Source organism: Plutella xylostella, chromosome 27 (genome assembly GCF_932276165.1).
Source record: "Plutella xylostella chromosome 27, ilPluXylo3.1, whole genome shotgun sequence".
Taxonomy (NCBI): Eukaryota; Metazoa; Arthropoda; class Insecta; order Lepidoptera; family Plutellidae; genus Plutella; species Plutella xylostella.
This window is the reverse complement of record NC_064007.1, coordinates 3050835-3078700: the sequence shown is the minus strand read 5'-3', so window position 1 is coordinate 3078700 and position 27866 is coordinate 3050835. Positions and strand designations below refer to the sequence as shown.

Below are 27866 nucleotides of genomic sequence, written 5' to 3'. Positions count from 1 at the left end.
CCCCTCACGGGTATGTACATCGAAAAAAAAAATTTCATCCCTCAGTTACATGTATGGGGGGCCCCACCCCCAATTCTTTTTTTTACTATTTAGTGTCATATTTTTGTAGCGGTTCATACAACACATATTCCCATCAAATTTCATCACTGTAGTACTTATAGTTTCCGAGTAAATCGGCTGTGACAGACGGACAGACGGACAGACGGACAGACGGACATGACGAAACTATAAGGGTTCCGTTTTTGCCATTTTGGCTACGGAACCCTAAAAATGCTTTTAAGTATGCTTTTAATTGTATTGGTTTGCATGCGCTAAGTACATAATATAAGAAAACACAAGGCATACTGAATAAAATCATACAACCGACTGAAGTTTCATGTAAAGCTGTACGTTCCAAAAAATACGACTTTTCTATGTTGTCTGCTACTCATGTGCTTCATTGACACTTTTCATGACTTTATTTATTAATTCCTAGCGACCACCGACAGAGCTTTCCGAATGCTGATTCAATAAAAATACCTTTTAGCTTTCATGCAAATCTCTGAATTACGATTATTTATGTTAGTACATCAGTCAGCGTAGAAGAAAATGCGATTAAGACATTATCTGGTTAGCACTATCCGCGTGCGACAGAGACAGCGAACGAACACGATTGAAGCTATTTGTATAGAAATAACTTTCTGTGGGAGTGGGACGGCGCGATTGAAATGTCAGGCTCGACGCGCGCATAATGAGAATCGTGCTGTCCCGTTCGCACTTGACGTTTTACAATCGTTTATTGTCATGTTACTGTCTCGTTTCGACGGGCGAGATTGAGATGGAATCGCCGCGGGCGCGGGTTGCGAGCGATGTTATTGCTATATCGTTCGGACCGCCGATGGCAGAGGACGTCCCGCGCGCCCTCTATACCGCTTTATTCAACCGCCAAATAAACATTTGCACCGTTTCAAAACAACAACAAATCAATAAGTGACTGTCCGAAGTGTTTAGTGCCTGTGACTGAATGTTCCGAAGAATATTAACGCAGTGTTCAAAAGTTGGTTAAATTTATTAATTATTGTATAGTGCGTAAGTGTTTTGTGTTATAATTAAAGATGACTACTGAAATGGATTTCTGCAGCGGCGATATTGGTCGACACGAGCTGACCTAGCCTCAGATAAAGTGTGGAATGTAAGTTAACTTTAATTTCCCCGATCAATTTAGGTATCTACCCAGTATACCTACCTTATAACGCAGTCATTAACGATATCGTATAATTTATATCTACCGTCATGTCAATTAAAAGTACACCGGCAACTGGTCAACTGATTGATCGATTTATAAAGTAATAAAACGGCAAAATAGGCTCAGAGCTTTTACTGCAACACGGGACGTTTCCGGGGATGGCTTAAAGCTCCAAACTGTCAAGTTTTCGGGTTAGCAAAGCTTTCAACATGTGGCCTGCAGACTGGGTACCTGCCGCGGTCAAAGAAGAAGGGGCTGGCTTTTTGTAAGTTTTAAAAACAAAGAATTCTTTGGCGACGGGAGTTGGCGTTGGCGGTGTCGCAGTGCAGTCACGTTTCCAGACATTCTCGGAAATGTCTGGGATTTTATTTATTACCTGCCATCACTTGGCGTGACTACAAGGATGCTTATGGAAAATCTGATTTCGTATTCCTTGCGGCTAATTTTCATTTGTCCAGAATGAAGGATGTGGATGAATGGGATGTTATGAGGAGTTATATCAAGTACCTATATCAAGTAACTTTGTACCAATATTGTATTTATTTTGACAGAATTACGTTCGTTTATTCGGTTTTTTGCATTGGTAGATAGAAAATTATCATTTATCATTAACGTATGCCTACTATTTCTACAGTAACCAAGATAACTCGAAACCATTTCGAAAGCCTCACTCTATCCGTAGAAATAACTCCACTAAAACCTGAAGTTTAATTTGATTTTAAGCTAGTATTTATAACTAGCTGTTCCCGCGAGCTTTGCATCGCCTTTAAAAAGTTTTCCCGTGGGAATTCCGCGTTAAACTGAAGGACTGTCATACAAACTTTCATCCCCTATATCATCCCTTTAGGGATGGAGTTTCTGAAAATCCTTTCTAAGTGCTCACGTACACTACCTAAGGAACCTACGCTACGTGCCAGTAGCTTGAGCCGTTTGGGCTGTGCGTTGATGCCCAATCAGTCACTTTGTTATTTTATATAAATATAAATAAGTTATTTTACACTAAAAAATAGATTAATATACCTGCTTGATGCAAAAATATAAACCTAAATTCGAAACAAAAACAAGAATAACAGATAAATTATACAAGTATGATAGGTAAATGTAAGTAGGTACCTTATTTTAAAACTTACACATAATGAAGTACCCAATACCCTAAGCATAATAAAAACAACAACAAATTGGTGTCATAAAGTTTATGGTGTACTTACTTATACTAAAAGAATAAAGAATCTAAATTCGCAATCGAGGATTAAACGCACTTAAATAGTTAATTAAAAGAGCTTTCATTATTAGAAAAGCTCGTTTAAATACCGCAATTAAAGCAGGGCTTAAAGCATCTTATACATTCAGATTTTACTATAAAACCTAGTAACTACCTACATACTTACATTACGTTATAAACTTATAAATAAGAAGGTAAATAACTATCAACAATATTTTTAGACTGGTTAGATGATGTAATTTGTTCTTCAAAACAATAAAAAATATATTATATACATTAAAAAAATGATTTTATCGTTTGAAAAGTTCAAACAAAAGAAATAGAAACTCAATTTATAAATAGTAAATAACCTTTATTTAATACAGATTACCTGTAACTTTAAAATCGTGATGATGCTATTGACTATTGTATCAAGAAAAAATATACAACTCAAAACTCAAGACAGCCGTCGGAAATTTTAAATTTGTAAGTTTTCAGTTGTAACCACAAATTTTGGAATATCATTACGTAATAAAATAAGATTATGAAGTTATGTTTAAAAAAAAGTTCATGTTATTTCTAGTTTGTATTTCAGTACACTCATAGGTGAACTTTCCTGAAAAACGTATTGAAAGTAATTTACCAAAATATTTTCAATGCTGAATGTGAATAGTTCTTACAAGAAAGTTTGTGAATTGTGCCCTTTCACTCATTTTTGTCATGAATGGTCTTGAAAATCATTTATCTCAATATCAACCACGACCGGTGATCAAGAGCGGTGGTAGCTCAGTCGGGTGAGCGCCCGCTTCTCACGCAAGAGATGCGGGTTCGATTCCCGGCGCTGACATGTACCAATGAGTTCTTTTAACTTAAGTACAATGTATACCATCGCTCTTACGGTGAAGGAAAACATCGTGAGGAAACCTGCATATCTAGATCTAGCACATCTAGATATGTGAACCCACCAACCCGCAGTGGACCAGCGTGGTGGGAAATGGTCCAAGCTTAGGAAGGCAGTTTAGACCTTGGGGATATGCACAAAGGTTCCACTCGAGAGAGCCAGGTGCAGGTACTTACACCCCCACACAGAATAGAATAGAATAGAATAGAATATCAACCACGACGGAATAAGAGGGGTATTAACTTGTCTGTGTATTTGTATCTGTCCGTAGCAACGCAGCTCCCGAACGGCTGTTCCGATTTTTATTTCAGTTACTAAAATCGGGTTACCTCAGTCAGTTTAAACCTTGGGGATATGCACAAGGGTTCCACTCGAGAGAGCTAGGTGCAGGTACTTACACCCCCACAGAGAATAGAATAGAATCGGGTTACCAACACATTAGGTTGAGTAAAAGTTGAGTGAGACACAGGACAGGTCCCACAGTCTACGCTAATGTAGGGAGTGTATAATTTTCACGTTTCACGGACAATTCTGTACGCTGGGGCTATATGAGAACTGGGTTTGAACCGCTTCAGATATGAAGTTTGGATCCATAATGTTTTAAATATTTATGTTCCGATAGCTTTTGCCTTACAATAACCTAATTACTTACTAGTTTATAGGTAAATAAACGAAACAATTATTAACCTTAGCATGTCTGTGGCAAACACGAGACACTAGAATGCGTCGAGGGTATCAAGTGTACTTTATGTAAGCAAAACGTACATAAAGTACACTTGATAAAGTTGATACGTCAAGCGGTGAAGCTTTTTTCTTGGACCTGGTATTATTTAAAAATATTAGTTTCTAACCCATTTTATTGTTAAAACGTTAACGTCCCAACGGGTCCTTCTACCGAGGTTCCTGTTGCCTTGGGAGATTTATACGGAGCCTCCTCAAGCCTGCATAACTGATGCACCAACATTAGTTAGTACTCCAACTTGGTTCAGCATTCATAAGGAATATTAAGTATTTGTGAAGCGAAATCGGGAATATAAGGGCTAGCCCGACGATGTATATTGTTTATGAAGCTGTTCCCGCGCGCTTCGCTTCGCCTTAAAAAGTTTTCCCGTGGGAATTCCGGGATAAAAAGTAGCCTATGTTCTTTTTCAGGGTCTAGACCATAATTATGTATACCAAATTTCATTCTATATAATCCGTTCAGTAGTTTTGGCGTTAAAGAGTACAGACAGACAGACACACACAGTTACTTTCGCATTTATAATAGTAGTTAGGAAGTTAGGATGAACATGACTGGAGAAATATTCTTCGTATAACATACTTTAGAGAATAGTGATGTACCTATTTTACGAAAAATTTAGATTTCTGAAAGTGAGTTACTTCTGTTTGTGTATAAAAATATTTACCATTACTTCTGTATTTACAACTGACACCTGCACATTTTAGTACTTACGTATAATAAAATGACAAAAAACCCCATTACTCCTACGAAAGGCACATTCAATCTGAAACTACCCTTAACCCCGAAATCAATTAAACGTATGTAAACGCAATCATATCGATCCGAGAATTTCATCTGCCGAGAGAAGATAATAACTTCATAGCGCGCCGAAGGCTCACGAAGTTGCCCGAAGCCCCCCGAAGCCGGTCGGGATCCGATCGCCCGATCACGATTGGATAAAGTAATGATTTGTTTGTGCGACCATAATCGACGCCATAGATACAGGAATCACTAGAACATGTGGAAGATTTGAATCTTTCTTTTTATTTATTTATATATATTTATTTACTTTAATAAGTTAAAATAAATGTCTAATTAAGTGCCAATGTAAGCGTCGGAAATCATGGTATAGGGTCCACCTAGATTTAAATTTCGACGTGAACCATAATAATTACTCAATATATTATTTAACTTTAATGTTATGTCAAAAACTGTTCTGTGTACATTTACTGGCCACTAAGAAAGGAAGAAAAAAGAAATTCAAATCTCGAATTTCGAATTTTCCCGTCAACGCGTCGTCCAGTAAATGTCAAATGTCTACCGCGTCACGATCCGCCATCTTCATGCCAGGAGTGCAAGAGATTGAGTGATTATCAGCCGGTGATATAAGAGTAAATTGATAAATTACAGGCCCGATCTAAGCTGCGGTTTTGCGGTGGAAATTGTGTTTGTACTGTTTTTCCTGCAAGGTTTTTTTTAGACGACCGAATGGCGTAGTGGTTAGTGACCCTGACTACTGAGCCGATGGTCCCGGGTTCGATTCCCGGCTGGGGCAGATATTTGTTAAAACACAGATATTTGTTCTCGGGTCTTGGATGTGCCCGTAGAATGGCAATAGGCCCGCCCCCTATTACATTGGGACTAACATAACGCTCTGGCGAAAAGTGGGTGCAGCAATGCACCTCTGCCTACCCCGCAAGGGAGTACATTAGTACAAGGCGTGAGTGTGTGTGTGTGTGTGTTTTTTTTAAATTATTACGGTAAGATACCTAACTTTAGTTTTTTTAGAACTAATTATTTATTTTTTTTGTTCTTATTATAAATATGTACGTATTTCTTTGGACTTAAAGATTTACACATAAACAGTCGAATCTTAAGCCAAGTTAGATGACCAATCTAATCAGATTCCCAATTTCCTGTCCCTCACAATTTCTTAATGAAAGGCATCCGAAAACCCTAATGTCATCGCATTACCGGGGGCCTATTATTGGGTATGATAATATTCTGATGTCCAAGTCGATGAGTGGCCAGAATCGACCACGCCGCGGGGTCACTCGCGGTCACGGCTAGATGAAGACATTGAGATGGAATAGAGCTGCTATCGATATTTTTTTGTATTTATACACGAAATTTTACTAAGCGGTTTATAATAATTATTAATTAAGCTTAGCGTATATAATTATGTAATTTACAGTCGTTTTAATTGAAGCTTTCATTTACTGAACATTTTTCAAATTTTGTCACTGAATATTTATTTGCTTTATTTCTCAACAAAAAGTCACACAAAATATATTTTTTCCTCCATAAAATCATGTTATATTAACACCTCCTCTGTCGCTTTTCTGGTCAACTTTATCATCTCAAAGTTATGATGAATGCTTGACTGGCGCAGTTACAATGTTTCCTTACGATGGTCAATCAATTATAATGTATAATCTCAACTTCTTCTAACCTCAACTGATAGTGCGGTTTCATCAATTATAACCCCTTTGGTTACTCAATAGACCACAAAAGCTTGGGTACAGGTTTTATTTTGTATTATTTTCATTTCTTGTAAATTAACGTGATGCCGAGAATTGTCAGCTTAGAAATGGTGGTCTTTTATTGCTTTCTAGTTCGTTAGTTTAGAATTTAGATGTTTGTTCGTATTGAATGTGAAAATTAATGAGAAGTTAGCATCGTGCTGTTGTATATTATTAGTAATATTTTTATTATTCATTGGTATGTTATTCTTTTTATTTCACTACATACATATACGCATACATATGAATAGAGACTTTTGATCACCATATTGTGGAAAGGAAATATTTGCTTCAATGTTTAGAAATATTTACATCCCTCAATTAAAAAACCTATATTGAAAATACCTTTCATGAAAACCAACTAGTTTTTTTCCACTTCCAATCCACAGAGTAATCAATCGAAGGAGCGCGCATGACCGTGACACAGACCAGAAAATTCGGGCACAAAATATTTGTATAGTCAGCAACAGTAATAAACATACAGAAGCGAGTCGAATCTGGAACCTTGTCTAAATAAAAATGTCCGAAAGAGCGACCACTCGAGCCGGCCCGAGAGAGAAGAAAAAAAAATCGAGCGTCGAAAGAGTCATCTTCCTAGGGTAGAACTAATTGGATGGTTGGGTAAAAAAGTTATTTGTTATAGCAACACTTATTTTGATAGAGCCACGCCGGACGTGACGGTGAGACAAAAAATGAGTTTAAATTGCTCTCGGTTCGTTTTTGTTTTACGGCATATGTGTAGGTTTTGACGCTGGTTTAATGCCTCTGTATGTAATGTCTATACGGGCTCTAATTTGTCACTTTGTTTCCGCAATATATATTATAAGGTTGCCTGTAAGAGATCGCTCTCAGCGATAAGGCCGTCTATTGTACATTAGTTCTAGTCTACAAATATGTTTTTTTGTATGTCTGATTTATGTGGTGTTCAATAAAGCAATATTCTATTCTATTCTATATTATAGGTATACTTACTAATGATGCAAGTATTTATATTATTCTGCATACACTTTCGTCTACATACTGGAATCAGTCGTTTTTTTTTGTCCTAGATCTCTTCTGAACAAATAGTCCTGATAACTTAAAAAAGTTAGATACTACTATAACGTTATTATAAAAAAAAATAGTGTCCTAAGTAGGAGCAATAATTCATCTCCGGTTGGTCATACATCATTTTGTGTTAAATTTACCCGAAATCTCAAAAATAATTGACAGCAATAGAGCCATCACTCGAAATGAGCCGAAATGAAACCGCGGCTGTATTCCACCGACACTCTGCGATCATGTTGCGATATCGCCGCGAAACGATTTAGACAACACCTGTAGATCGTCCGCCTACCTACTCACTTATAAATATGTAACCCCATTGTCCTCCCAAAGGTATATCTAACTGCCGACTTGCTAACAAGAGGGTTTTTTATTTTCCTTTTTTTTCACCAGAAATACTTGAGAGAAGTGAATGCGCCAGATCTCAGACAATGGGGTTTGGGGAACGGAGAGTCAGGTAGAATAAATTTTCTATTGTTGGCCACCATTAGGGAATAATACCTTGAAGGCTCGCCGGTACTAAAATTCGGTAAATGTTCCGTTTTCTGGCTGCCCTGGAGCCTTTATTTAGAAAGTGCAATGTGCAATCGTAGTATAATAGCTTGCTTGTTTATCTCGGAATACGTGTGTGTGTATGTATTCAGTAATGAACATGACACCACACATTATCATGAAGTCCAAAAGGTTGTGTTTTGTATAGAAGTAGAAGATTTCTTTGTGTTATACTACAAATTAGATAGATAGACAAAGCTTTTATTTGATCCACTTTCTTACATACACTACAAATCACAATGACAGATATAGGTACCTACATAGTTTTACTTATAACTAAATAGTAGCTATGATAAAGACAGGTTTGTACTTAGCAGGTTGTGTGTTGAAGCGGACCAAAAGGGTGAAGTAAAATTACTAGTACAATAACTATTACATTAAGCTTACCATGATGTAATAAACATAACATCATGGAATCATTCATGCTCTTGATTCTGTGGCAAAAACCTGAGACGTTAAAACGTGTCCACCATCCCTAATCCTAACTTACACATGCTATACAACGTAGATTCCCTTCAATCAATAGTTTTCACATGCAACTTCAACGATTGGCACGTTTACGTCAAATAGAGATCGTAAATTTTACGCCATTCGGTAACCAAAGACCAACTGCCGTTTTTTCATCTCAACACTGCAATGGATATCACGCGGCGTATTCGCAGAATAGTGTTGAAAATGGCCGAGAAATCATTAAAAGAGCGGGACAAAAGATATTGTTTTGTGTTCCCGAAAGTAGTTTCACAGATTGGGAGCGGCAAAAAGCGTATTTTGATGTCTCAATAGCCACCTCGGGCCAGGTAGAAAGGACCTGGATGTTGAGGGTGGATCGTTCATTAATTATAAACTGGGTGTAAAACACCGACGTCTTTGAAGTATGAAACAAAACATATAGATAGAAATAAGAGCTCTACGTTAACCAGGAATTGCCGGGTAAAAGTATTCTAGATTATTCTAGATCTAGATAATCTAGTCAAACAAATGAGAGATGATAAAATACATAATTGAACTGTACGTACCCAATCTTTTCGATCTGATTAACTTCAATAATATCTCAATTAGGTCTTCCTCTATCCCACCCCAACGAAGCGTCTGAGCGGTGAAATCTGAGGCTCTGTTATCAGTAAATCCCCTAAATCAAGTTTTAAATGCCGGAAACCGGCAGACGTATTAAAGTTCATTAAACAATCAACTGCTACTCATGTTTATACATTATCTAATCTCAGACAGACGGACAGACAGGCTGCCTGTTGTTACTCATGTGTGCAGAGAGGATAGAGTGCTGGGAATACAGAGAGCTACGGGAGAAATCCTTTGCGATACTACCTACTACAAAACAAACTAAGACATTAGACACAATTTTATTAAATGGAAAAAAAACTCTTCACAAAAATTGTTGGGCACTGGTTAGACTACATAGCAAAGAGACATACCTATACATGACATACTCGTACTTTGACATTATTTCGTTTGTTAACGACACCATAGAAATAAAATCTTAGCGTCAATTCACACGTACCACAACCACACCACGTCGCAGCGACATAATGTGGTCAAGCTGTGGTTACGTGTGAATTGTGTGGCAGCGGCTTTTTGCAGTTGCGTTGTGGCAGCGACAAAATGTCGATGTGGTTGTGTTGACGCTGTCGTTGCGATGTGGTAACCACGTGGTCATGTGCAGTTAATCGGAAGAGCAGGTGGCCGGGTGCCACTGACGCGTGGCAGCGTTGCCGTTGCGGTGTGGTTGCGATGTGGTCGTATTACACAGGTGGTCGATGACAACGGCAAAATGTGGCACGTGTGAATTGGATTATTCATTTTCAATACAAAATATACGCCCGACCACACGGCGTGGTTGTGGTGTGGTTGTGGCTATGGTGTGGTTGTGGTACGTCTGAATTGACCCTTACCCCCAAACTCATAGACCGTAGGTTTACACATTACTTTGAAACGCACGAACTTAGCCTATCACAAATATGTGAAATTCGTTTATTACAAATGTCATTTGTAAACCTATTTTAAAGTAACAAAGAACTCTATGAATAATTATTCTAAGGTTAGGTTCGGTTTTTAGGTTATTTTCTTCATTCACAATTTCTCTATCGTCTCACTATACTCTGCTATACTTGACTGACACACGAATCTCAAAGAAAAGCAAGCTTGGAGCGCGATTAAAAGTATATGTGAAAGAGAAGCCTCTCCAAGAATTAAGATTATGTTTTACATCAAGTTAGGCTCAAGAACTTAACATACTTAAGTATGCTTAATTCCTTGCTTCCTTGAAAGAACAAGTTTTATCCATGTAGTTTATTTATGTTTATAATTTCATTCAATAAATAGGTAGGTAGGTGCAATAGTTTTCCATGATAATCAACCTTTTATCAGTTTGTCGTGTCACCAAAGACGATTTGATGGAAATTATAAAAATACCTTAATTTGAATAGTATTACGCTTAATGCCTAATTGTATATACAAAAAGACTACGATACTGTCAAAGAATCTTTGCATGGTACACTTGACCCCTCTTTGATCATAAATACCCTTCCACCCTAAGGTTGTCTTGAAAAAATCGCTTTAAGCAATAAGGCCGCCATTTTTGTAAATATGTGTTAGTATTTAAGTTATGTAAGTTTATTTTATGTGTGTACAAATAAAGAATATTCTATCTATCTACACTACCGGAACTCCCATCGAAAACCGAAGCCTTGGACATAATTTAACAATTAGTCCATCCAATATTGCTCCAAGCAATTGCCCGAAAGATTTCTAGTTCAAACAATCGGGCAATCTGGACCGCCGCCCACTCGCATTCCTGTGAACGGGTTCCAAGTTCCAACAGCCCCTGGCCCTGTAGCACGGGCGCTATTAACACGTGACAAAAGTTCTCCGTCGCGCTCGCTCTTGAGGCTGCGCGATGTGAGTGAGTGCGATGCAAACTCTTGTAACGTCTTAAATGCGCCCCGTGCTAGCCCTTCGGGACAGGATTACCTATTAATGTCCGAATAGTCAAGGATATTGGACCCTGCTTCGAATTCCGGCCTAAAGACCTACGAATTAAGAGTTTTGAAGGTGTAAGCTGCAGTTGTAGCTAGAGATAAGGTCGGTCTAGATTCCTGCAATGATTTAGGTCTGGCGAAAGCTCAAACATTAAGTGTTTGAGTTGGTGTTTTAAACACGCATTCCCTTCATAGCGTTTGCCTATGAGTTTGATTCTACTCTATAAGATATGATGTTGGAATTCTGGGATTAATAATGTTTACATATTATTAACCAATGTATGACTTAAAACAAAATATTTTTTTCTTTAAAACCCCTAAAGAAAATTGTAGTCCTTGTTAACCTCCCTCACATACAAAACTCATACTCCATACAAAACAAATAAGGCCTACCCTGAGCAAACCGGGGCCCGTTGTCGACGTTAATCCAACGTGCACGATACCTAAATCAACGTCGAGATAATAATAACGTCCAAACAGAAGCGGAGAAACAATATTAGAGCAAATATAGGCGCAGGCGCATGTGTGTAGCGGAGGTGCAGCCACTTACGACTGTGTGCTTTAAAGATTTTTTGAATTTTGATTGTTTTTGATATTCAACCGTAACTTGAAAGTTTGTTTAACTTTTAACCGTAGCTACAAAAAGTTAACTAGGTGTAATTCAAATATGCTTTTTTAGAATGCTTTAACATGAGTGAGATCTCGTTTTCTCTTCTTCTTGTCTCATTAAGTTATTAAGTTGCATTAATTAAGCTTCCAAAGCTCTGCCATTTTTATAACACATGCCCAGAAATGTACGCCCCGTACACTATTCAGCAATACACTACTTTACCTTCGCTATAAGAAGACATTTAGGCAGCGTTGGCTGGTAGCTCGCAGGCCCTCGCTAACTGACAGGACAAACCGACATTATCACCTGTATATATATGATATATAATGTGTATGTATGTATATGTGCTACGTATGTGTGCGTGTGTGAACCTGACAGCCTATTTGTACTACTATCTAAGGACCCTTCTCCACTGTTACGCGTTGGTTCTGTAAAGCTTGTTGCACATTAGTATCATTTCCATGTATTAGATTATATAATTTGACATATTATTTGTCAATTCTTGCTTCCAAAATAGCGTTCTAGGAAAACTAGGTATCACGGTAATCGAAGCGAATATAAGGAATGTTGTAGCTTCCTCACAAAGTCATGTAATATATATATATATATAAAAATATATTACATGACTTCTCAACAAATTGTAAATACCTATGTGCTATGAATCAATTGAGTAGGTAATAGATTGATATAACAAAATATAACTATGTAAGTAGTTGGTGAACGTAACGAAATCAAAACCATAAATACCGAACGCAATTTATAATTATTTTAATTACATTGCAAAGCACGCGGCTTACCGATAGTAAAACCCTTTTTAACAATCGACATTGTTTAACATCAGTTTATTAACTATAGAACAAATAAATTCAATACAAAATAATACAAGGCAGTTACTTTCCGAGCCTGCCTGCAGCGAAAGACAAATATATGGCCGCCTTATATTTATGGTTAAATCGATATGTGCCTTTATGATATTTATTGTAATTTAGTGACCTCAAAATTGTTATTTATTATAGTGGGTGGGTAGTTGTTTTTTTGTTGTAATGAGAAAATTGAGAGAAAGCTCTTCCTGTTAGAATTTAAGTGTAGATTAATTGTATTCTCGATAAGTACCTAGCTATTATACTCACGAGAAATGAAAAAATTCCAGTGACATATGGAACGGCAATGGCAGGTCGAACTTCTTCTTCATTGCTCGCAAGTGTATTAATTTTATGTCATTCTAAAAAAAAAAAAAATTTATCATAGTTTTTGGGACCCTCTTAAAATTGTTTTTCTGTCTTACTACGCAATATATATTTTAGCTTATCCTTAGATATATAAAAATATATCTGTCCTCATTCTTACCACATGGATGTATCTTTGTCTGCGAACAATAGCCCTAAGTACCGATGACGGATGGACAAAAAAAGTTTAATCCCAAATAGGCGATTGTTTAACCAAGTGTCCGAAATGGTCCGAATCTTCATATTTCGAGTACAATTCTTTGTAGAAGCTGTCTTTTGGTTTGAAAGGGGAGGACAGGTTAAGTGACGTTATGACAATAGAAAACAGGTGAGGATTTGTGAATATTATGCCTTAAATCTATGATGAAAGGTGTTTCGCGGAATCGTTTAACTTTTTCGGACTTTCAAATACTTGTTGAGGTATTGTTTTGAAAATCTTTCGATGATCATCGGTTTATTTTGCGGCTAAGTACCATTGCGCATCATTTGTTTTGGTCGAAATATGACAAAGAGGACATTATTATTAAATAACACTTACCGTAGATTACATCAAAAATGTAGCAATAAAATTTAAAACTTACAAGGCACTAATAAAACTCAACACTCGTACACTATTGTAGGTAATTTTTATACCGAAACAAGCTAGTTTATCCGAAATATATCACTGTATCACTAAAAGTGATTCTAGGAACCGTAGAAGGGTACATATTGACTGGCCTGCCTACAGTAGCTTATTGGTATTTTGGATTCTAGTGGCGAACGCAAATGTTAGTTTTTGGTTGTGTCCACAGTGTACTAATGTGGTGAAGCTGTATTGGGCGGTTTATTTGTCGAAGGTACCAGGTTCGATTACCGGCCAGGGTAGTTTTTTTGTTAGACAAAGAACATAGATATTTAGCATTTTTCCCCGTTTACATAGGGAAGTAATATAAAACTGCCTAGTGCCTATCTTACATAGGTTTAATTGAGTAGGTACAAGGCATAAGAGTTTGTATGTAACACTTTGTTATGTTTAATATAATCCGAAAATGTAAGTTTACAAACCATCAAAGTAGGTTATTGTATAGGAATATCCACATGAATTTGATATTTATTCTGTGCTGTCATAAAAATGTCAAAAAGAGTAAATATTAAGAACCAAGAATTCGTTAACAAAAGCTCGAAATTAATATAAAAGTATCGGTAAAGGTGAGCTTTCGAAATTTTCCTCAACTAGAGTTGTGCTTTTGGAATGCGTGTAGTTTATACAAACATTGTAGCTAGGGCTACCACAAGCCACATTACATATTTTTATTTTATTATTATGTTATAATGGAAACTAAACATTACATCAGAGATAAACAGAATGTCAAAATAATATTTTTTTTATTAATCTTGTCACATTTTCTAGAGCGGTTGGGCCTGTCCTTACGCTAGTAATATAATAAGTCAATGCATTTCCAATAATAGTTTTTCCAAAAAAAAACCCACATTAGATACACACCTATGTAATAATCATCAGCATTTTAGTATTTTTTAAAATACACAGAAAGTTTAAAAAGCGTGTTTGGCAGCCCTGCGCGTGCGCGCGGCACAGTAAATATTATCACAAGCAGTAAGCCGAGGCGACGCGTCACGGCAAACTCGACTCTATGCCAATATTTACTTATTTGCTCAAAGAAATCGCTGTAATAATGCATCTAGACCCTGTATACTGGAGGTACAGGAGGCGAACGTTATACATAGTTACCTAAATAACGACGGAGGAAAGAAAGCTTAAATGAGGAACGCATTTTTCAAAAATGATTTAAGTAGAGTACTTATTTACACTTAAATACATTTCAAAACGCAGAAAAAATATGATTTCATCATCAGATAATCTATCTTTTCACAGTCGTATTGTCGGTTGATATTTTGCTTAAAATAAACCTTTAAAAAGGCCTTTTATGGGAATTCGTTTCCATAAATAATAAATAATCTTTAATGGAAATTATTTTCCGTGCAAGTGCCATCAACACTACTGTTACTTCTTAACACTTTACTTTGCACCAGGGCTTACCCAACATACCTGTGCAGACGATTTACACTTTAACTATTTGGATTAAAAGCTACATTTGAATAATTAAACACTGATTGTAACTTCCTAAACCAGTTCAGTGTTTTATTGACGATATTTATGTTGAAAATTCATTTATTTTCTATACTTTTAGTTTTATGCGCTACTTATATTAAAATTTGCACTTGCGCCTCCTGTGGGTTGACTGGTAGAAAATGCTTGTAGCATTAAGTCCACCCTTTGTACACTTATTTTTATATTTGTGCAAATAATGGAGATGCAAGGATTAAATAAAGATTCGGTATTATGATAGTACCTGTAAGTCAGATTTTTCAAAAAAGCTATCAAAATCCCTAAAAACCTATTCTAGCATATACAATACATACTTACTTACAACACGTAGGAGACCAAATTATCATATTCACAAAATCGTAAAAAAAGAACTTGGTAAAAAAGTATTGAAAATATTGAAAACCGAACCGTAAAAGCTTCAAAAAAGCTAACATCTAAAACCTTTCGTTCACCTTTAACTTTATAGGTTACCAGGAAGGTTCAAAAGCTCTCACCGTAATAGCTTGGGCGTGTAGCTTCGAAGCAGTTTAAAAAAACAACGAATACAACCTGAAACTGGTACCCCCATATCGTTATTACGATGTGACGCGTCAATTTAAAACGCATTCGCTTGATTTAGGTGCGGTTATTGTAAATAATAAAAGCTTATATTATGTAAAATGTTAGTAAATGGTTTAAAAAGGAAACATATGATTCAGATTATCAAAGTTTGATTTAACCGTGAAAAAAATGTGCTGCTTTTAAACATAATATTTTATAAACATAACGATATAAGGGTAAACATAATAATTAAAAATACGAGACTGATTTACTTAGATACTTACTAAAACAATATTAATCCTAACTAACATTACAACTGCGAAAGTAACTGTGTCTGTCTGTCTGGTACTCTTTCACGCCAAAACTACTGAACGGATTTGAATGAAATTTGGTATACTTATAGTGTAGACTCTGAGAAAGAACATACACATACTTTTTATCCCGGAATTCCCACGGGAAAACTTTAAGGCGAAGCTCGCGGGAACAGCTAGTAATTCCATAAATTTTGTCCCTTACTAGAAACCACACATCATCTCTTCGCACGTAGTTTAATGGTAGTTATACGTTTTATACCTGTAGGCTCTATATAATTTGGTACGGATTGAGTTATTAGGGGTTTCGGTTCATGTCTTTATAGATATGAATGAGCGTGGCGTTAATAATATAACTTGGAAAGATAGACCGAGGCACCTAATGAGAATTTGATTTGACAACGAAAGTGAAGAACTTTTTTTTTACATCAACGTAATTTGTCCGAAGATTGTGTCACGTTCACAGGTCTAGTACAGGTTTGATTGTTTGTCGAAAACTACAAAAGTTTACGTTTTCTCGTATACTAAGTGACGCCTCTAACGGAAACTATCATGAAACTTTTGACAGATAATGTATGCAGATGACAGGAGAAAACGTAAACTTTTTTCGTTTTCGTAAATATCAAAACCCGTACTAGAGGGTCAGAACTACCCATATTATTATTGACGACGATTTTATCTTGTTTTTTCTCACACAAGAATGCTCATAAAATCATCGACTTATGCTTAGCAATCAAAGTTTATTCAACTCGAAAATTAAAATATCCACGACATACCTAATTATACAATACCTAATAACTTACTTTAACTTATGCGCATATAAAAAAATGGTGTGACAGAGTTGTATTGAATAATTAGTCTTACATTTGTTCCTGGGGGTCTACTATGAGTTTTATTAATTCATGCTATGCAATCTTTACCCCTAACTCAATGAAAATAAAGTCCAATATTTTAAGAAGGTTTTGCCTCGTTTTAGTCGGCGTAGGTAGTGAAGTCAAAAGTAGGCGTGCTTTCTTATGATCCCTTTGAATTGATTAAAGGTTTTTGTCTCGCATTGTAAGGTAATTACAGCATCGTTATCTCGTGTAATGATCTCGGATTAACATGTTTCGATCACAATCTATAGGGGGGGATGACGCGGCCATATTTTTAAAATTATGTTTTTACAGTACGCCCTTTTATTACTTCACTAGCTGTTCCCGCGAGCTTCGCTTCGCCTTAAAAAGTTTTCCCGTGGGAATTTCCGGGATAAAAAGTAGCCTATGTTCTTTCTCAGGGTCTAGACCATATGTATACCAAATTTCATTCAAATCCGTTCAGTAGTTTTGGCGTGAAAGAGTAACAGACAGACAGACAGACAGACAGATAGACAGACACAGTTACTTTCGCATTTATAATATTAGTTAGGATTATTTGAAGTAATACATACAGGTTACCTGTACTACATCTTTTTCAACACAAGCGAAGCAACCTGTAGGTATATACACTTTGGAAGCACTCTATTTAGAGTATAGTATAGCTTGTAGCAAAATAAAAAAATATAGCTTTGGAAAGAAATATCAGTATTGTTGATTTTGTGCCCATTAATAATTTACACACTGAAAACCTCCCTTTTTCTCAGCATTACATTGCTACGGTAGCCTAGTGTCTATATGTTTTCTGAGCCCTATAATTTGCTTCCTGAATGTTGAACAAGAAATGGTATGAAGATGTTGTGATGCTGACGGCCACACGTGGCGGCGGCAAGAAGTGGTAACTACCGACATGTACCGGCAATTTACTGGAGATTGCATATCGACAGTGGCGACCTCTTTTAAGGGCGGTTTTATACTACTGGTTTTACACTATACATATTTTTATTTTTATTTGACGATTTTTTGCTGAAGTTTTAGGTTTTTTTATAGTAGAAGTTTGATATTAATGCCGGACTGGACTTAACTTAATGCTATGCTAACTATTACTATACTATACTAATAATATAACTATTAAGGTACACTTCAGATTATAATATTTTTTTCTTTCCCCATTAAATACATTATTAATCCTTTTATGAAAATACAATTAATACATTCTATATAACATATTCCAGGCTTGATTAAAAAGAGATGGATATTTCTCCATAGTTCCATACACAAATATGCATTGTCATACCTTTTTTTCATATTTCATAATAAAGATGCTTAGCTTGAAGCCGATGCCTTATTCCGGCGAAGTTAGTTATTTCAAAGCAATAGTAAATCCATAGTGGAGCGACGCTCAAACCAGGTTTGAGGATTAAAAAAAATACGAGAAAGAAAAACGTAACATAAACACCTTCTTCTATCATTGATGCATTGATGGTTATGTTTTGTTAGTCCTAGTTTAGTAGGAGGAAGGCCAATAATTATCCGACCCGAAATAGCTAGGTAGGTGTAGGTTTAAAATAGATGTCCAGACCTTTGATGCATTAGAATAGAATATACACACACGTGAAAAGAAACAGTACCACTTACAAAATGCAGACACCAAATGACCCCAATTTTTTAAAACATTTAAGGATGTTGGTAATATTCTGATGCTTCGTTCCATGTACTTAATATTTCAGAAGGCGTCATTAAGTTTTTTTTTTTGTTTAGGAGTAATTTGCTGGTTTTCTCAATGGAACTTTGTCATTGCCCGTCATATTATAATATGTTTTACACCAAAAAAGCACAGTATACAGATACAACATTAATAATTATAGGCTAATCAGTGAACTAACTGCACTGCACCGTCTCGTGACTACGAAGTTCGATTTAGAATCGCTGAGTCGGCCAGAATAGGGCACCCGTGCTAATGACAACGTGAATTGCTTATTTTCAGTTGCACAAAGCAATTAATTATAATACTTTTGAAAGCTCTCTCTCTCTCTCTCTCTCTCTCTCTCTCTCTCTCTCTCTCTCTCTCTCTCAAAATATTGAATAGGCCTCGACATTATAATGTATCATTAAAATTCCCGATTTCGAACACAGGTTTAGGAATGATGGATTGATTAAATATCCCGTTGATATAGATTCTTTTATATTTACTTTTGTGTACATTCAGTCGTAGGTACTTTCACTCACTAAAAATATCACTCTTGCAATGAATAACTCTGTATAGACTAGTTCGTTTTGCTTACAAAGCATACTACGAAACAAGCTATTTTCTTTACAAATAACTATTGTCAAAGAAAAATTATCCCGGCATTAGTGGTGCGCGAACAAAGTTGTTGAAGAATCGCTTGACGCTATCATTATTAATATTCTCAAGTTGCAACTAAGGATGATTAAGTTGGAGCTATAGGCCGGACCGTTTAACGCTTAAGTCGACTTAAGGGCAAACTTCGATAGATCCTAAGGGCTTAGGGTTTTCTTTAGTAAAAACTGTATTTTTTTTATTATTGTCTCCAACCCGCCTGCCAAGCATGGAGATTTTTGCAAAAGCTATCTTGCCTTGAAAAAGGCTCATGTTTTACATATAATATTTTGTTTTGTGTTAATCTTCTTCTACTTATCTAACCTATCCTTTATATTTTATTGGAATATAAGTTTTCCAATGCAATTATTGTTCTTCCGGTAGAATTTACAGATAAACCAACAGTTAAGTATTGCCAATTAAAATATGGCATACTATTAAGTGCCTACTCAGACTTGATCGAGTCCTTTTTAGGTCTAAGTATTTGTATGCCGAATAAATACATATACATTCAATTATTTATTTCGCATTTACGAGTATTTAGCCAGTGCAAAATTTTTGTAACCTCCCCTTAACCGCTTAAGTGGTGTAGCATTCCGCAGGCTTCGCTCTTAATCGGGCTTCGCTCGACTCGTTAATTACAAAAACAAAACCGATCTAAACATTCGAAATTGGAACGGGCCGAAACGAGTCCTAACGAACTTAAATGCTGTTTTAATCTTTTTCTACGCTGAGAAGACAGCCTGTCTGCGCCGAGTCGCTCGCGGCTCACGACGTTTTTTTCTCCCCGAGTGGTTGCCCTCGCCTGGCTCGTTCTTGCCGTAATGGCTTCATTATACCACTCGGAATCTCGGAAAGAAACTCGCTCGCAAAAATTGCCCCCGTCATAACCTCCGAATAACATTAAAGCCCGGACCTGTTCGGATCGCATGCGTTATCGATTATGAGTTATTACGCAATTACCCGCCGAAAGTTTTTGCGCTCGCTATTTTGCGTAATTTTGCGGTTCCGGAGGAAGATGATTCTGTTCAATCTGATCATTTCCCCTGAACGGTGGCTGCGGGTCGCCGGTCGGAGCCTCGAAGCTCACTCTGACCCGTTAAGTGCCAGTTAGCCGTCATGGGTGTTCGTTTAATCGACCCTCGAGTAATGACAGCATTCCGTCGTAACTTCGGCGAATAATTGCCGAAAGCAGCGAAATTTCTTACTTTAGCCGCGCGTTTTGGGCACGATTCATTTATTTTGCGCCTTATAATTACGCACCGACGGACGTGATTCGTAGAACTGATAATTGGTCCGTTCGACTGCGGCTGACGGGGTGGAATTAAGGTTTGTAAATCAAGAGGTAATGCGAGGCTGTAGCTGCGAACACGGAGCGTTTTGTTATTCAAACACAGAGCAACATAAATCGGCGCGCAACTTGTGTTTATCTCTATTCAGCCATTCAAATGGTACAATAAAATATAGTAAATACACGTCTCGCAATTGAATCGTACATCGCTTAATAAAGGCGAGTGCGCACGCGCACGGTGTGGCCGCGCGCACGGCGGGTTGGACCTTATATTTTATCGATATTTTGAAACCGCCTTTTGCGCTGTAACACTATTTTTTAAAGCAAGTGGTTGGGTAGTTTACTTTAGTTGTTGTGGAATACTTTAGTTTTTTGCCTTTGTGTTTGTGTGCAGTTTTTGAGTCGAGTAAAGAATGGCTATGAATCTGCAGTTCTAAATGACTTCCAAAATACTGACAAAGCGAGTATTCTACCACTACCACTGCCACCTGTCTAAGGTCATCGGTTCAGCAATCTGGAGGGCTTCCCACGCTATGGTGGCCTGTTTGTCGTCTTTACTTAAGAACTCGTCTACATATCGCCGATATTAGACCGCTGCCACTTCAGCTTACACATTTTATTGTAAGCGTATTTCATGGTTATCATATAAATGCGTTTTTTTTTTAATTAAAAAACCATCTGTATAATTCCAAAGGGCTCATCCACGTGTGGTCGAATCGAGATGTTATCAGCGATCGAGTGAGTCGATACGGAGCGCGAATATATGCGATAATCGAGAACTCGAGAACTCGCCCCTCGATATCGATTCGCCATATTTATCGTGTCACTTCGACAATTTATAAGTTAATTTCTGAAACCTTGCCAAGATTTAAGGCATGTGTCTTTTAGATCATTCGAAAGTTTGTGTACTCACGTAAATATTTATGAAAGAACAACAAAGATTGACAAAATGTATTTACTGTCCTCTGATTGGTTAACGCTCTCATCTAGCTCTATTATGATTGGTCTATTTTATATGCGCTTGCACATAAAATATGAGTAAACTAGTAGAACCATACCACCAGCCCTAATCTGTACTCTTTAGATCTAGATACTTATCCTAGGTCCTAGCCAGTTAGTATACACTGGTCAGCGTCTCCTAAAACACTTATAAACCATTGTGCTGGCACTTAATTAAGTCTCAAAGATTTATTGCATGACACTGGTGGTATGTGTCATTTAAAATATAGTGGGGAAAGGACCGGTTGTAAGATAAAAATACTGGTGTTGGTACGTGAAACTGGTGAATGGTTCTGTATGTAGGTAGATCCATCAATATAAGGTTTTGTTATAGTATATACCTATAGTATCTAGAACTACCTATATTATAATTAAATAACCTTTTTTTATCTAGCATATATTCCTTTATCGCAGATTTCATCATAATAATCAGAATAGGCTTTAGGTATTAATTTAAAAAGCGCATACAACGCGTTGAATTCTTTCGTATAGGAAGAAAAGGGATCAACTTTTATCTTGCATTTTTCAAATTGATTTGTTTTTTTTTGTTACTTTATCATGTAGGTAAATGATTATTTTTTTTAATTTTCAAAATTTACATCAAAACCTACCCATATCTACCAGACAACTATCGGGTAACCATGATATCTCACTTACTTTCATGGTTCATGGTTGTATATCCCACGTAACCTTAAAATTGTTGATTGCCATTCCATGCAAAATAGGTCGAAAAGATGATGTATTTTATAATGATACTTGCCTGAAGGTAAGGCCTCTTGTACAATCCAAGACAGGTTGATGTGTTAGTTTTCAACCTTTAAGTGAAGAAGAACCTGTAAATAAGTGTACGAAATAAATTGCACAGCTTCAGGTTGACTGTAGAGTTATTATTTGTAATAATTCATACATTAGTCGGACATTATCTCTTTATTAAAATAATCGCATGAAGAATGTTGAAAATACGACTGGATGGCTCAGTGGTTTGTAACTGTTGTGCTGAGGGACTCGGGTTCTATGTAGTAGTATAAAGTAATTTATAGGATACACAAAAGAAGCATCTTTGAGGAGTTTGTTACGTCTAGTACACCCAGGGTAGCCAGCGACTGACAGCTAATCTGACTGGCCAATCCTTTCACCATGGTGACTAATCCAAGTACAGAAGGGCTAGTACGGGGCGCATTTGAGACGTGACAAGAGTTTTGCATCGCGCTCACTCGCATCGCGCAGCCTCAAGAGCGAGCGCGACGGAGAACTCTTGTCACGTCTTAATAGCGCCCCGTGCTACAGGGCCAGCTTGAATGTTTGTCACTGAGACTTTAAGGGCCTGTTTCACAATGTCTGGATAATGACTACCTGTGTGACAAAAGACATGCTGTCTCTGTCTAAAAATAATAACAGAGACTGACAGCATGGTGAGCCTAAGAAGAAGAAGTTATCTATGTCACTATGATATTTATTCATTTATTTGGCTAACATAACGGTTCATAGACACATTTATAAGAGAATTATATAGGTAGTAGTTATGTACTGGCCTATGTAGACCAAAGTATGAAAGCACATATTGATATAATATTGACATTGAAATATAAAACTCTGATGCTACAAGCACACAAGTACATATAAACGCTTATTTATAATACGTAAATCTGCTTCCTCCGGTGCTAGTAATTTTCAAGTTACAGAAATATTGTTACATGCAATGTCTTAACAAAATCAGCTCGGCTTATTAACTGGAATGAGTGATGTCATTTTTGCACGCGAGGCGGCGGTAGTTTCGCGAAATTAATGATTTTTAAACCATCCGTATCTTTATTACGGTTTTGGGCAAAAAACATATCGACGTCATTAATAATTTTTCAAACGGTCTGATTACGACTTTGTGTTTTTTGGATACTTAGGTGGTTTTATGGTGTAGTAAGATTAAAAAAAACTATTTTACTTCAAGGAATGCTCAACATATTTAATTAAATAGTACCAATAATGCAGGCTGTAAATATTTGTATATCAATTCATATCATAATATGAGTTGCCAACTTTTAAGTGTCATTGTCTATGTATATCTCTATTTATGAACTCATTAAACAGGTATTTTGCCATTTCATAAGAACCCTATTAAACGCGCCACATAATTATAATAACTAAAAATAAAACTCAATTTTATTATAACACTTTTTTGTTAACAACAATCAACTTCACATCACCTAACACGTCGGCGACAAAATGATAAAAAATAACTTAATTTAAACATTTACATCAAAAACCCATTACGCATTCACACAACAAAAAACACCAACTTTACCGGGTCAATTAACACACACCGAAAACGGGCAGAGCCGAACAAAAACCTAGTGATATGTCAAAAAATTCACCCTCGTATGTAGAAATGACTTTATAAAGGTGACGACACACTTACCACCGGCCTTGAATCGTAATTAAACAGACCAGTGTCACTGTATTATGTTTCGTACAGTCGCTCCACTCCTTTCGAATTTACTCGTCACTCAGAATGTGTAAGGGAGTAAACTGTTGTTGTAGTGCTGTACCTCTTTAATGCATCGCTACGTTGGATGATAAATAACTTATGTCCAAGTTTTTACCGCAAGATGTCATTATCTCGACGGACTCTATCAGACGTCAGTCGATTACGGAGCAAGGAAATCCTTGGAGTCGTCGCTACTTTAATAACGTTATTGTTACATTTGCCTGCTACACCTGTCTGAAGCCAGCTGGTTGTTTTATCAATTGACGTTATTTATTGCCCGGCAATAAATTTCGAATAGATTGCTTTTTAATTATTTTGAACAGTAGTGTAATGCTCTGTTTAAGTAGTAAGCTAATTGAAAATATTCCCGTAACTTTTTCAATTTAAATTACCTATCTTCACGCACTGTGTGCTTATACTACTACTATATTCATCAGACATGTACTTTATGAACAGTTATTTCCGATACACCTACCTACTTAGATAAAATATCTCCTTTAATGTGTTTTTATTTATTTATAGGTTATATTCGTTTTAATACCTTTTGTGTAAAATTTATTTTTTGTTTGCAATTACGTGTACTTATATAAAAAAATATACCCACCAATATGAATACATACAAAATATTAGATTAAACAACACAGTGGCGCCACTCCACGCCCGGCCGGCGTCACAGCACCGCGTATGAATAATCGAACGGCTCAACTTGATGAGTATGCGTGAGAGCTTTTTTGTCGTGACCGGAGGCGCAGTGTGTAGGGGCCTTTACTTGTTGAACGACATTCAGGGGTAGTTGGGGTTAGATTAAAGGGTTATTAGAAATTTTTCCTAGTAAGTATGTGGTAAATGTCCATAGATTACGTATGGCTTAAGAAACCCTGTTCAAAGACAGTACTATTACGATTTTGTTAGGTATACATATACTAGACATAACATGAACGCTTGTAATGGCTTAGTGTCGCCGCACACGGGTCACCGGCCACAGCCACAAACGCCGCCACGTGAAGCTTTTGTAGAGAAACGATGTGTAGCGTGTGGCAGCCACCGGCGACAACCGTGTGCTTGCCGCACATATAAAAAGTACGAAAATTACAGGAAATATTCCAGTGGCAGCGTTTTGTGGTTGTGGCTGGTCGCCCGTGTGCGGTAGCCCTTATTGGTAGGCATCGCTGAAACTTTCTCAAGACTGCACTTCAAGAAGATATTTGACAGATGTAGTGTTCAAAAAACTATTTTGTCACTAATTAACCTATTAGCCTGGTATTGCGAATCGAAGCCGAACTGTTGCAGTTAAAGGTCACACTCATACTTCATCATTAAGTGTCCAGCTTCCAAGCAAGGCGCCAACATTATACCCTGTTGCAGGCAATGTGTAAATACGGACATTTATAAACATTAATAAATTGCGAAAATAATTCGAAATTCGTAATGCAGTATTGACATTTCATTTAAATTGATTCGGCAGAATTCAGTTGCCACCTCGCTGCAGTTGCTTTTTAAATTAAAAAAAAGTAATCATTCGAAATTCGAAGTTGAAGTAGCTACTCTACTGGCCGTTAACTAAAGAAAAAAAAAACAACTTATAATAAGAATTTTGTAATTCTTCTGTGAATGCTTTCTAGTAATGATTGTCTATGTATATGGCAGGACTTGACACTTACAAAATAATATTCATTTAAAAATATATCAGTGTTATACCTTATTTACGCAATAATTATAAAGTCATTACGTTTGTTCGCAGATGGCGGTGAAGATATAATCAGGCTAAAACAAAAACAGGTGAGATTTTTTTTTAATTTCGTTGGGCCAGTGGCATAAAATGAATGCAGCCGTTTGCGCCCAGCAATTTACTTCTCCAACATATTGTTTTTTAATTGTTTGCGGAGGTGTGCAACTGCTGAGTGGGTTGACTTATCTGAAAAATTTCTTATTTTTTTCACAATTAAGGTGACTTGGACACGCTAAGAAGGAAAAGAAGATGTAGCATTGTTTTAATAAACATTAAAAGTTTTTAAATTAAACGACACCACTTAACCGGAGTATTAGGTGTAATCGTTTTATTACGCAATAATGATGGCGCTTTATTATTATTAACATAAAAATGATATCATAGTTATAAAAAAGTATAACATTACTCATAGATAATACACTTCTAAAAGGCTGTTCAGGCCTATTTTAATGTTTTTACGGGGCAGTATTAAAGAGAAATGATTGTCTAACAGTGCATTAAAAGTAGTAATTTACTAGGGAATATTTTTATAGACTCATTAAAGTTCTAATGTATATTATCGGTTGAACTTATCTGTTCTAATTTTATAATTGATGGAACCGTGACACCTGCCTATAAATGCTATTACGATAATATGCTACGGTGATATGGCTGTAAAAATTATCTTATACACTCACGAGCAATGAAAAAGTTCCATTTACAAAATGCGACACAAAAATGGACCCAATTTTTTGCAATTTTTTTTTTACAATTTGATGTATATATTTACGTTTTTAGTTGTCAATAATCTGATGCGCTGTTAAATGTACTTTCATATTGCAGACGGCTTCATTAATCTAGTAATTTTCGTGGAGGAGTAATTTGGTGCTATGTTGCTGGAACTATATGGGAACTCATAGACCTAAATGTCAAATAGTAGGCTAGATTAGTTCCCGAATTCGCCGCAATACTTCAGTCGTGGCGCACTCTAGTGGCGACATTCAAAATGCCATTTATTTTAATACGTAATAAAGGAAGCTTTGTCGGTATTTTAGTAATTTTATTGCACTAATTATTATTATTGCTGCGTGGTGCAATTATGCCGTTAATCGGTTAAGTGGTGGGACTAGCGGCCACACCTGCCATAAGCGTTTTGTCACTTTGATAATAATATACATTGAAGGTTTTTGCGGAGAAATATGAATGTACTTAGCGTTTTTTTATGCAAACATAATTTTATAGTAGAATTTTAAGAAGTGTTTTTTTAATTGTGAAGAGTTGGCTACGCTGCATATGCATATAAGTTAAGTAATATACCTAAAGTGATTTAAAATAAAACCTTGTACAAAAAGGACCATTTAAGGAATACCTATATAAGTATGAATTTATTTTCTACTGTTGATATGTTTAAATAAAACTACAAAATGAAAAAGCTACTTTAAAAAAAAACAATCTGCATATTTTGCTAATGCTCTTTGAAATAGACCAAAAGTAGCTTAGAATGACTTTCTAGTCACCTTCGTTTTCATTTCTATGCCACTGCTGCAACACTTTGTATATGGTTTATAGTGGTCAGTTATCTTGAGTGTAGATCATAAAACCAGGGGTATTTGCAAAACCACTAGCGTTACATGTTTACAGCTCCAGATTATGGTTGCTGGTGGGCGTTTTAGAAAAAAACTACATTTTCCATTTAACTGCAACATAAATAATTGGAGGATTCGTGATTGAGGGCATTAATAATATAGTGCTTAAATTTACACTGTAGATTAGCAATCTACATTATAATAAAACATCCTGACTATGTATGTACAAAGGGTTTTTTCTTTACCCATTCAACTGTAAAACGATTTTTTGAATTTTTTATCGTTAGATTTCTGGCCTGCTTTTGTGAAAAAGAAAAGTGAGTAAAATAACATATTATACATCAAACTCCTTACATTTATGAAAAGCCCACGTGCTTTATTAGTCATTGTTCAGAAAAACGGTTGCTTACAATTCGCTGTAACAATGTAACTTGTAGCTTGAATTTCTCGAGCTTCCAGACTTTTAGAGTTATTAATAGCTAGTGTTTTGAACTGCAACATTTTAAGTCTGTATAAGTCACGCGTTATTACTTTTGAGTGTTTTGTTTTATAAATGAATACAGGTTTGTTTATAAACAGTTTTATTTTGCAAAAAAGCGCAAATGCACAGTCCGTAATACGTATCTACAACAGGGTTATAGCTATAACCTCC

At 36.3% G+C, this 27866-nt stretch overlaps 1 protein-coding gene across 1 annotated transcript in view; it reads left to right on the top strand.

Annotated features, from left to right (window-relative positions):
• The first annotated feature begins 849 nt into the window (after positions 1-849).
• Positions 850-27866, top strand: part of LOC105392244 (transcriptional activator GLI3) — an 85503-nt gene continuing 58486 nt past the window's right edge. Inside the window, exons 1-2 of the mRNA XM_048630743.1 lie at positions 850-1171; positions 25662-25699. The gene's annotated coding sequence lies outside the window, so the exon portion shown is untranslated. The remainder of the gene's footprint in view (positions 1172-25661; positions 25700-27866) is intronic.